The sequence below is a fragment of the Sinocyclocheilus anshuiensis genome, unplaced genomic scaffold (assembly GCF_001515605.1).
Source record: "Sinocyclocheilus anshuiensis isolate Anshui unplaced genomic scaffold, SAMN03320099.WGS_v1.1 scaffold413, whole genome shotgun sequence".
Classification (NCBI taxonomy): domain Eukaryota; kingdom Metazoa; phylum Chordata; class Actinopteri; order Cypriniformes; family Cyprinidae; genus Sinocyclocheilus; species Sinocyclocheilus anshuiensis.
The window spans coordinates 753,696-766,262 of NW_015536481.1; the positions used below are offsets into that span (position 1 = coordinate 753,696).

At 37.1% G+C, this 12,567-nt stretch overlaps 1 protein-coding gene across 1 annotated transcript in view; it reads right to left on the reverse strand.

The window, feature by feature from the left end:
* The window catches only part of LOC107683786 (sodium/calcium exchanger 3-like), a 39,269-nt gene extending 28,264 nt beyond the window's left edge, over window positions 1–11,005 (reverse strand). The window contains exon 1 of the mRNA XM_016479833.1: window positions 10,789–11,005. The gene's annotated coding sequence lies outside the window, so the exon portion shown is untranslated. The remainder of the gene's footprint in view (window positions 1–10,788) is intronic.
* Window positions 11,006–12,567: the final 1,562 nt, after the last annotated feature.

The following is a 12,567-nucleotide window of genomic DNA, read 5'->3' on the forward strand; positions in this document are numbered from 1 at the left end:
GAGGACAATAAAAGCAGTCAAAACTAACAAAAGAGCAACAATATATAAGTGCAAATGACAAGTCTCAGTTAGCCTAAAAAACAATACTGTTATAAAACAGGGAGTCTAAAAAACAACCCCAATACTGTGTTCCTGCAATACCGGAGGCTGCAGTTTTAGCACCGCAGTTCTAGGACCGCATTTCTACTAGGACCCTATTTTTTTGTGACAGTGCCATCTAGCCAATTCTATTCCAACAGAGGAGACCTGATTCAAACATCAAACAAACTGATGCAAAGACTAGATCTATGGAAACTATTAATTTTTTATCTTTCCATATAATTTTTAATGTAAGAGCTAGCGTGAACTTCAGTGTTCGAGGGGGTGTCAGCAATCTCCATTTAGTCTATTTAGCTGTGCAAAACAGTTCATTGTGCTGCTAGATGTTGTAAATTAGTATTTGTATTCAAATTATTTTACATTTATTAAAGTACTAATAATCACACTAATTTGTACCGCAATTGTTTTACCGTTTACTGCACTTTAAGTGGGTTTAGGCTTAGGAGTTGGTTAGGACAATAATTAAGTGTATACAATTAAACAACTACATAATTCCTTAAAAAATAATAATATACAGAATTGAATAGCAAGAGCTATAAAATAGTATGAGCCGCTAATACATACATTCATACAAAAAATAAATAAATAAAATAAAATAATAAAAAAAAAAAACTATAGGGTCCTAGAAATGCGGTCCTGAAACTGCAGCCTCCGGTATTGCACAACAGCCTTATTGAAAATGCACATTCATTCTCTGCCAGCAGGAGGAACTTTCGGAACTGTTTCCCCAGTAACAGCAGAACACAAAGCAGCGAAATGTGCAGAGCTCCTGTTTATTTAATAAAATCATAGCCTTCTGAAGTTTAATCGTCACATTAAGCTGTATCGCAATTCTGGTCTGTACCCAAATTTAAAGGGGTCATATGATGCTGCTAAAAAGAACATTATTTTGTGTATTTGGTGTAATGAAATGTGTTTATGAGGTTTAAAGTTAAAAAAACACATTATTTTCCACATACTGTACATTATTGTTTCTCCTCTATGCCCCGCCTTTTTGAAACGCGTCGATTTTTACAAAGCTCATCGGTCTGAAAAAGCGAGGTGTGCTGTGATTGGCCAGCTATCCAGTGCGTTGTGATTGGCCGAATACCTCAAGCGTGTGACGGAAATGTTACGCCCTTATCATACTGTTGTATTCCCTCAGCGACCAGCACGGATCAGCTCTAGGCATGACGAAGCGGATATCGTCCTCTTTTGGAAGACCAAACAAAGTAGTTTCGCTTTCACAACGAAGCACACAGCGTCTTCAGGATATGGCGGCGGCAACAATACTACAGTGAAAATAAAAGGTACGCCTTCTTTCTTTGCGTGAACATTTGGGCAGCGTTATGTGCACCAAGAGCTTGTAACACTCCAAAGAGAAAGGAAAAATTGAAATCGCATCATATGACCCCTTTAAGACCTCTTGAAATCATAATTAAGACTTTCTTGTACAATTTAAGACTTTTTATGACCTTAAATTTGAGTAAGTAACGAGTAAGTAAGAGAAAGTAAGTACTTTCATTTAAGTAATGGTGCGTTCCAAATGGGATATATCGCCCTCCGAAGAGCACTTCGGAGTGAAAACAATCATGGCCGCCATATTGAAGGGTCGTTCGAAACCGAACTGCTCAAAACTAGCCACTTCAAAGGGCCCTTCGGAATGAAGGATTTCAAAGGGTACAACTGATGGACACTTCGGGCTCCCATGATCCTTTGCGCAGATTTGCATGATGACGGCGCCTCCGTGTGGGCACGTGATAATGACGCAGAAGGGCATTTCAAGGAACAGTTGTTTGGTCCCCTACACCCCTCAACCCTTCGAAGCTCTCACTCCGGATGGTAAACCCTTTGAAGGGATTAGGGTATAGGGATGAGCCCTTCCGAATGGAACGCAGGGTAAATGTAAGATTTTTTAAGGACCCGCGGGAACCCTGAAAACCGTCACTCAGCAGGTGTGAATGTTGCCAGAATAAGCAATGTCCAAAACGACGCACAGAAAAACATCAACAACAGAGCAAGGGCAGCGTGTTGCTCTGTTCCAACATGTTGCCTAATTTGAGGTAGCATTTTAAGGCTCCTGTTTCAAAAGGCAATTTAATCCTAAACTACCTTTTTTGGGGAAATTGGTTTGCCCTCAATGAAAAAATAAACCCAAGCTGGTGGATGATGTTAAATAAATACTGAAAAGAATTATAAAAATGGTTCAGGGTAATACACATTTTTGTGTATTTATTTATAGAGTGTATTATAGATTGTATTGTGCATTTTTATGCTGTTGTTAGCTTAGCAACATGCTAAAGCCAAAGGCTGTTTAAATAAATTTAGCTTTTAGTGTAAGGAGTGGCACACAGAGTTGGTGTCTATGTGGAGTGTCACAAACCAGATAAAGAGACCCAAAAATTTATATTCTGTACATTATTTACTCACACTCATGTAGCTCTAAACTTGTATGACATTTTTTCTTCCGTGAAATACAAAAGAAGAAATTTTGAAGATTTCCACAGAAGAAAGCAAGTCACACAGGTTTAGAACGACAAAAGGGTGAATGCTACCAATGTAGGCAGAGGCAGCTCACTAAGCTTTGTAACAGATCTTCTGTATGTCTGTTCTGGAAATGAAATGTATGCAGGTTTCACCCAGAGGGCTGGGAATAATTAACTAATATGGACACAGATTATTTCATTACATTTTTATCCCACTGCACCAGTGGGGATGTGGGAGTCTGTGGAAGCAGCTCTGGTGAATCCACATGGAGATGGAGATGATGTCTGTGTGTGTGTGTGTGTGTGTAGTTCATTTGCTCTTTCTCTAACACAGAAATGTACCCAGAGGAAATTTGTATTGCTCAAGGGGTTGCTCTTTGAAACTCAGAACTCAGAAACTCAGAATGGATGTCTCATTAAAGTATCAACTATGTCTCATGTTTTTTATCAAATTCCTTGGGAGAAAAAAAAATTAGACTCAAATACACCACTGTTGAAAAGTTTGGGGTCTGTAAGACTTTTTTAATCCGAATTTTTAAAGGAAATTAATACTTTTATCCTGCAAGGATGCATTAAATTGATCAAAATTTACAGAGATATTTATAATTATTTGAACTCTGATTTTTGAACTGAAGATTTTGAACTTTTGTTTTTCATAATGAAAAAATAATCAGCATAACTGCTTTAAACATTAATAATAAGAAATGTTTCTTGAACACCAAATCAGCATTTTAGAATGATTTCTGAGGGATCACGTGACACTGAAGACTGGTGTAATGTTCGCTTAAAATGCACCTTTGCCATCACAGGATTGCAAATATATTAATGGGAAAACAGCTATTATAAATTTTAATTTATTTTAATAATACTACTGTTTTACTGTATTCTTGATTAAATAAATGATGAATTATATGAATATATAATTTGATGAATATAAGAGACTTCAAGTATAAGAGATTTTAAAAGACATTTTAAAATATTACTGTATATACAGCATATTTCAGATAATTTGGTCTTGAGAGAAACTGATGAGAGATGTTTGAGTTTGTACTGATTCTCGGAGACACATGTGATGTGATACCTTAATTTGTGAAAAGCCTACATTTAATCCTAATTATTTATTTCTACAAATTAGTAAGAACCACCATTAAGTAACCAGAATCTTTAAATATTTTATGATTCCTGCAACTACTGTAACATTCAGGAAGCAGTTTAAATACGTTGCATGATCAAACTCCAAAAACTCATAAACCCAAATAAATGTTGTGTGGCAGATGCAGATGAGCATAAGTGGACTATGCAAGAGCCATCAGGCCAGACCAGATTATAGTGAGTAAAACAAACACTCTCACACTCACACATATGCAGTGGGCTGTAAGTAAACAGCACAGTGTAGAAACAGAAGGCCTAATGAAGAAAAACTGTTTTGTAAAGCAAAAGAGCCCAGCCTGAAGCCTTGAGCTGCCCCCAACTCTCCCTCCTCTCTGTCTACACTACATATATTACAATAAATGAAGGGTGAAAGAAGAGAGGAAGAGGAGGAAGCCTGTAACCACATGATGTGTTATACTGTGTTAACAGACACAAACTTTACACATGAAAGATAATTACCATCCACGTCGGCTCATGCGTCAGCAGCACCACACGCATGCGTCGTGGTACTCTCATGGTGAAGACTGACAACGGAAGAGAAGAAATTGTTGAATAAAATCGTTATTTTTGGTTTCTTTGAGCTTCAAATAATTTTTACAATTTCTGTGGCTTCATATAATTAAGGTTAAACCACTGATGTCACTATATTTTAACAATATCCTTACTACCTTTCTGGGCCTTGATCGTGGTAGTACCCTTGCTGTCTATGCAGGGTCAGAAAGCTCTCGGATTTCATCAAAAATATCTTAATTTGTGTTCAGAAGATGAACGAAGGTCTTATGGGTTTGGAACGACATGAGGGTGAGTAATTAATGACAAAATTTTCAGTTTTGGGTGAACTATCCCTTTAAGTCTTGCAGCTGTATGCTCAAATCAGCCAAACAAGTCCAAATTATTTTCTGTGGTAATTAACACTGTCACAGATGCTGTTAAAAGAGCTGAAGTGAAATGTTATGAAGCTGAAATATTTAAACATGGATAGAGGGATGCTTCAAAGCAGGGCCACGGTGGTCTACCACGCAGTTAAATAGGATTTCCTGCCTGTTGTGTATGTATGTATGTGACATGTGCCTGTAACTAGAAGTTAGGGAAATAGCACGCCGATTGATTATAGATGATTAGATTTAGACTGATGCAATTTATACTGTGTGTGTGTGTGTGTGTGTGTGTGTGTGTGTGTATGAGAGAGAGAGAGAGAGAGAGAGAGAGAGAAACCCACTATTGATAAGTTAGAGAATGTGGCATAAATTAGTCACACAGCAAATAGTGGGTTATAACTGGTGTAACTCTAATTTACTACAAATACACTGCCACACACACAGACACAATCTTCTCTGTGTTTGTAACCCCTCTTCATCTTTTCCTGTTACTTTTCGGACACTAAAACATGTCCCTTACACTAATATGACAGGCATCAGCAAACAATCCCAAATGACAACATTTCATTTAAAAACTCTAAAACAAGAGGAGCTGACCAAAAGTGTGTGCATCTGAGGTGGCACTATGTAGCATATCTGAATAACAGCTGAGTGTCTGAAGCTAAAGATCTGTCTTATCCCTGCACATGAAGTCAGCATCTGTTACCATAGCAACACACTGGAACGCGTGGGACAGGAATATTTTTATGAGTCTCTGAAATCATGCTCATAAAAATCAAACAAAGCTTGGATGTGTGTGCGTTTTGGGGCCCAGCGTGGGTTTGTATCTGCTAATCAGAGAAACTGAATCCCATCCACTGGCCCACAGTGACCAGACTGTTTATTTACTGCCAAACAACCAAACTATCACACAACATTACCATCAAAGCATAGTGAGTGTTACATGAAGTTGATGTCACATGGATGTAAAGTTAGTACTGTTTCAGTATGATTGCTAAATTCATATACATGCAAAAACACACAATCATTCACATAGCATTTTTAATTTTTAACTTTTGCTGTGTGACATCTAAGCCTCAGCTTGACCTATACATACATATATATATATATATATATACACTGAACAAAATTATAAATGCAACACTTTTGTTTTTGCCCCCATTTAAATGTAAATAGATTTATAATTGAATATATAATTATAATAATTTATAATTTAGAACTTTCTATTTATCAAAGAATCCCTACAAATGTAAAAAAACAAACAAACAATGTTTTCAACATTGATAATAGTAAGAAATGTTTCTTGAGCAGCAAATCTGCATATTAGAATACTTTCTGAAGGATCATGTGGGACTGAAGACTGGAGTAATGATGCTGAAAATTCAGCTTGGCATCACAGGAATAAATTACATTTTAAAATATATTCAAATATAAAACAGGTATTTTAAATTGTAATAATATTTCACAATATTACTGTATCTTCCATCAAATGAATCAGAAATCAGAATCAAAAGGAGCTTTATTGCCAAGTGTGTTTACACACAAGGCATTCGTTTTGGTGTCAGGAGCTTCCAGTACAGAAAGTACAAATATACATACATATAAAGTACAGACATACATATAATTTAAGGTAATAAAAACACTAATAATAAAGAGAATAGACAATAAATCATAAATAATATAGTAATAAAATACAGAGAAAAAGAAAATGTCAGTAGACAGAACTTTGAATGTGCATATGTGCTATTTACAGATGAAAGTTTTGATGAGTTATTTGCAGATGTACAGTCCTGAGGTGTGTTATGTGTTGTTAACTTTTTTTACTAGATATTTAAAGGGGTCCTATTATGCTCTTTTACAAAGTCTTGATTTTGTTTTGGGGGTGTACTAGAACAGGCTCTCATACTAGGTTGTTCGAAAAACACATTATTTTTCACATATTTTACATGATTACAACACCGTTGAAAAAGTGAAAAAGCATAATAGGACCCCTTTAAGTAAATGCAGCCTTGTTAATATTTTCACATCCTTAAAATCTACAGTAGTCTGAATGCTCCTTTACAGCCCTTCCTCTGGTTTGTTTTAAACTTAACAGTTCATTTTCTGCTCACAAATCATATGACACTGAACCTGGAGTCCGTTTGGCCATTATTTGAAAATTAAACATCCTGAAAGACAGAAATACAACAAAAATGTCCTCTGTGAGCAGCTCTACACTCATCTGTGGCTTTTCAAGACACATTCAGTATAGTAATAGCTATGGCTGCGATGACTGCACATTTTCAAAAAACAGAAAGGTGATACTTAAATCATAATTTGCTCCGATGTTTTACATACACTCAAATAAATGGTGTAGAAACAATTTTCACTCAGAAACTGTTAGCAAATTTCACAAATAATTACACAGAAATGGCAAATAACACATTGATTTAAACATGAAATTTTGAAGTAGAAAAAACAGAACAGTATTTTCTCAGTAACATGTACTCCAATAATTAAATAAACATTAGTTAATGTTAACTAAACATGTTTAGTTAATGAAATATAACTAAACAGAACTGGAAGGAAACATCTCACTGCTAAACACCCACACAGAAGACCTCAGGAGATCTTTAGCTCTGGTCAAATGCATTCATATGTGTGTAAGAGTGTAATCCCAATGTGACCTTCCAAAAGCACTGTGTATTAAAACCACAATTTGATTCTCCAAGTCTCAAGGTGCAGGTCTCGTGTATGTATGTGTGTGTGTGTGTGTGTGTGTGTGGGTGTGTTGATGCACTCTTGGAGGCAAGCAAACACACTTCAGAACATGAAAAAGATCTTATACATTATTTCAAATACACCCATGAGACAGCAGAGTGCTGACAGAGATGACAACACACACGCATACCGACTCTTTCACTCTCTCAGCATCAGAGTCAATGCCAGAATGAAAAAGTACTGCACTAAAAATACAGTAGAAGAGACGACACACACACTTTCACACAGCATTGCATGGAAAGCCCACACAGAGAGTCGGAGAGCAAGTAGCTCTGCCATTCTTACAATTACACATTTCTCCTTTCATCATCCTTACCACTCTTGGTCTGTTTTTCTCACTCTTTTTTTGTCAGAAGCAAATTCATTGGTTCGAAATAATCTGATAATTTGATATTTAAAGACTATCGGCATACTATGTCTTTACTATGTGGATTGGTGAAAATTTGTATGAGTGACTTCTGTAAAAGAAGAAAAAACTATATTCTGAAGAATATTGCAGTCCAAACAAAATGGGACCAGTGTTATTTTAGTATAATTTATATACTATTATAGAATTTAATAATATTTTGAACTAGCTTTTATTTTCATTCTCATCTTAATTTAGGTTTTAGCAATTTTGTTATGTGCCTTTGTCATTTTTGTAGTTTTTATAAGTAAATCCTGTTATGTTTAAGTTTTAGTAATGTAGTACTTCAACTTATTTATTTCAGTTAGTTTCCAAGAAAACATTTCAAGGTAAGTTTTTTAAGTTTTTCTACGGTTTAAGTTCATCTAATATTTATATTTTACATTTACTTTTAAATTAATGCAACTGGCAGACCAGAGTAATTTACATTTTATCAGTTCTTGCTTTTCCTGGGAATCAAACCCATGACCTTGGCATTGCTAGCACCATAATCTGCTCTTTATAAATATAATAAGTAATTTTATTTTATTTCAGATTTATTTCAATTACTGAAAATTATTTTTTATCGATTTAAACAATAACAATCCATGGGACCCCACTGACTTTTTGTCAAAAAAAAAAAACACCTTTTGAGTTCCATAGAAAAAACTAAGTCATACAGGTTTGTAACAACATGAGGATGAGTGAATGATGCCAGAATTTTCATTTTTGGGTAAACGATCCCTTTAACTACTTTTAATTATGAGTAGCTTATAGCTACATCTCCAATACTGGTCCAATTAAATGAAATCAACAGGTTAAAGTAGGAGCCATTGGCAATGTCTTGATCCAATCACACAGAGATTGTGGGTTTGAATCTCATTCATATAAAGATCAGGTCAGACCTCTCAAGAAACATGACTGGCAGCGTTTCAGCATGGTGTGCCAATCCTGGGTAGCCTCCTTTCCATTGCCTCAGCTGTTCCCATGGCAATGAGATGCCTGTGGGTTGCAGGCTAATACGATCATGTGGATCTCAGCATGTGTTAAAGTACCTTGTTGGCACCTGTAATCAATGGGCAAATAGCAAATAGCTGCCTTGATGCGTTTCGAAGCATACAAATTCTCTATGACAAGGACTTACAAGTTAATGGGCAACACGCTAGGCGTGAATCGTGGGGAAAAAGTATGTTTGGAAACTTCCATCTTCATTCCTCTGCTCTCTCCTTCTCGTATATATCACACCTCAGCCTGCGTCGCAGAACACTCAGCAAATCCGTTCATACGCAACTGTTGACAACTGCTGCTGAGAGGCATCTTAGTGTTCTCACTTCAGACAATGAATAGAACACAAATATTCACACAAAAGGCCTATGAACAACTCAGGCTAATTAACATACTAATGAGGCCTTTAAGCTAACGAATTTTGTGTGCTCATTAGAGAAAAAATTGGAGGCAGTCAGTCGTGTCTGCGAGTGTGTATACAAATGTATGTATTTTTGTCGTACACACTCACACCCACAAATGACACTGTAAAGCCAAATACCACACAAATGCACAACAGCAAGTTTGCCGTCGGCAGCAAGAAGAAGTCTCTCAGGGTAACAGGAGACAGGGCGAATTAGAGACACCCACAAACATGAGCCTCCCCCCACCCTATTTTAAGAAATCCCCAGTTGGGGCAACACCTGATAGGGATATAAACAGAGTGTAGGAGAGTGTGGCAGGTGGCAGCTGTCCTGAATTAATCACATATCTCAGCAAATTCTCTTTACCTGTTTGGACCCCAAAGAACATGAGGAACTCACATCAGATGACTAACACTACAATACCATATGTATATCTTACAAAACCCCTCTGCCTCAATTATGAGTTTTACCATTGTATTTGACATAAATACAGCATGAGGGACCTAAAAACTGGTGGACCAAATCTGATGTGTAGGATGCTAGGATTTTGTGAGGGACAGTCCAGTATGTAGCTACATCCTCCGTTTAAATGACAAATGGAGGAGGAACCGTCAACAAACTGATCATAAATGATTTCACGCCTCCCCGAGTGACATTTCTCCTTATAAATGATCCACAGGGATGGGAGTAGTAAGGAATTTAACGATGCTGGTTAAGATTGTAATTCTGTGAGCGTTTTTTATTACTTTTGAAGACAACAAAATAGACATAACAATTATTCATATTTACTTCCATCAGCAGTCAAAAGATGAACATGATAAAAATAATAAATTGTGGTTCAGTAAATGACTCAAATTAATTCACTAAGGCTCCGAGTGATTTATGTGTTTTTGATTCACTAAGAGAACCGGCTCATAAGAGTCATTCGTTCGGGAATCGAACTAGATTGGCCGCACTGTATGTTTTGGATCACTAAAAAGAACCGACTCAAACGAGTAAATCGTTCGGGAATCGGTCTACATTGTTGTTGATTCACTCAAAAAGATCCGGCTCACAAGAGTCATTTGTTCGGGAATCGAACTATACTGATCACTAGATTCGGTGGTAGTGTTGCCGCTGAATAGTAGTGCAGGAAACACTGTCAAGAGTATTTTAGTACGGCGATCTGTACGCATTAGCGTATGAAGGCACGTTTGAAAACCGTTGACGGAAACGTCAGGAAATTTTTCGTTTAAAAAACGGAACCGGTTCTCGGTTCTCAGCCCAGATGATTCATATAAGTTTCTAAATCACCATAAACTACATCCACATATTTTATCATAAAAATAAAGGCATAGAAATCATTATGGTTCTTTCTGTAATCACTACAATGACGAATTCCGCACCGCCAATGATTATTTTACGTTTGTGTGCCATTATGGTGGAAATGATCCTGTGACGCAAATTTGGAGACATTCTCGCTCCACAGTAATTCCACATCGCACTGATCACATCCACTCCGAACAGCGCCTGCCGTTTACCGAGGCAAATTCACTCCATTCCAACTACCCCTAAATAAAGCCGGTGGCGCCTCGAACTGCACTAATTATCGCTGACTAACCAATAGCGACGCGCAAACGCACTGAACGGAAGGTACGTACCTGTGATTTAAGCAAATGAGGAATGCTTTCCTCCTAAATAATTTTCGGCAATGCCAAATATTCCAGCCAGATCAGTTTCCTCTCCGTTAAGCGTGCAGCTGACTGCTCCTCGGTGGCAGAAATACCCCAGGGCCGCTTTCGCCCTCCTCACTCGTGCGCACACGCACACACGGACCGGCTCCGGTGCCTGCCCAGTTCCGGCAGATCGATGGAACCGGCGAAGCTCACGTTATAGCGCAGGAAACAAGTTGGTGTTCTCACAACCGAGCGGGCCTCGTTTCATTTCATGACCAAGCATCCCGATTCAGCACCAGTGCAACCGCTGCATCTGAAGCCTTACATCCGTCAGCATCTGTGCATTTCTTCTGCATGCATTACAAACCTGCTTGCTTAATTAGGCTACCGCTTCATTTGATCATGCAGTTGAGAGACTGCGCGACTTGTCCTGCTCGTTTTTCCGTGCATCACGAGAGGGACAATTTTAAGATGGCATGCTCTCTCCCCCCTTCAATCTCCGCCTTCCTTCTCCAGATTTCGCCTTGGAAACACACCCTCCGCCGAACACACGCGGACACACGCGTCTACGTCATCGCATCAGCTGGGACCGATTAGATGCACCATAATTCATGTGCATGTAATATCACATCTGCGCGCGTGCCTTGAAACAATGTTTAAAATACCATGCATGACCATATGTGGAATAATTGCGTGGAGCAAGAGGTCAAAAATATTTAATTTGGTCTATAGAGAAGCCTTACGTCTTTAATGCTGCATGCTGTCTAATGTTGTTCTTGAGCTTACATCTGTGCACCTACAATTACCCTCCACAAAATGTGTAATTTTATGATTTTATGATAGCGTGATCTAATTTAATATCACATTTCGTGTTACTGATAGACTGATACATCAGAAAGGCCGAATAATGGAACATTATTGAACCATTTTGAGATTGTACACTGTAAAAAATGACCGTGAATTTAACGGTAAAAGACTGTAAAAATGCTACAGTAAAAACCTGTTAAATGGTTAACGGTAAATTCCCCTACTATATACGGTGAAAAACTGTATTGGACATTACATGTATTGGACATTAATTTTACGGTGGTATACTTTTTTTTTACAGTGTAGACTAGAAACTGCCAGATTGGACAAATAACAGAACTGGCCATCCATGAATAGAGTTTGTTCCTAAACTTACCAACAGCCATATCAGAGAACTGAAAAAGTATTAAATTAGAAAGAAAGTGTACATTTATAATCATTAATTTTATGTAAATCTTATTTGTTATCATTAAAGGAATAGTTCAACCAAAAATGTAAATTCTGTCATCATTTACTCACCTTCATGTTGTTCCAAATCTGTATGATTTTCTTTTTTCCATGGAATATAAAGTTATTTAAAATCAACATTTCCTCTTTTGTGTTCCTCACAATAAATAAAGTCACAGATTTGGAACGATATTGGGACAGGCAAATTATGACAGAATTTACATTTTTGGGTTACCTTTTAAATTGCATTTTTATAGCCTTATTTCATACTACTCTCTAGATGTCATACCCTTGTCATATTGGGAACTATTTTCTGTGTATGTTATTCAAAAGAAAAAGTTATTTTCATAATATTTAATCAAAATGTAAAAATGTTCTCAACTGAAACATTTTTTCAGCCAACAACCAAACCCTTATTTTTCAAACATTTTCTTCCAAACCACCTGTCATAGAGAGAAAAATCAAGTCTTGTCTGATCTTTTTTCTCATTGACTATCATATTTTAGGGGG